Source organism: Arachis duranensis, chromosome 5 (assembly GCF_000817695.3).
Source record: "Arachis duranensis cultivar V14167 chromosome 5, aradu.V14167.gnm2.J7QH, whole genome shotgun sequence".
In the NCBI taxonomy this organism is placed as follows: domain Eukaryota; kingdom Viridiplantae; phylum Streptophyta; class Magnoliopsida; order Fabales; family Fabaceae; genus Arachis; species Arachis duranensis.
Genome location: NC_029776.3, coordinates 26,312,743 through 26,313,159, shown reverse-complemented (window position 1 = coordinate 26,313,159; position 417 = coordinate 26,312,743).

Below are 417 nucleotides of genomic sequence, written 5' to 3'. Positions count from 1 at the left end.
AAATAACTTGTCATTTAGCTTCATGATTGTTCCAAGGTATTTAGCAACTTGCTCTTCAGTGACATACTCATCCTCTTCAGAGGAAGAATACTCATCAGAGCTCATGAATGGCAGAAGTAAGTCCAATGGAATCTCTATGGTCTCATTTTGAGCCTCAGATTCCCATGGTTCCTCATTGGGGAACTCATTGGAGGCCAGTGGACGTCCATTGAGGTCTTCCTCAGTGGCGGTCACTGCCTCTTCTTCCTCCCAAAATTCGGCCATGTTGATGGCTTTGCACTCTCCTTTTGGATTTTCTTCTGTATTGCTTGAAAGAGTACTAGGAGGGAGTTCAGTAACTTTCTTATTTAGCTGACCCACTTGTGCCTCCAAGTTTCTAATGGAGGACCTTGTTTCAGTCATGAAACTTTGAGTGGT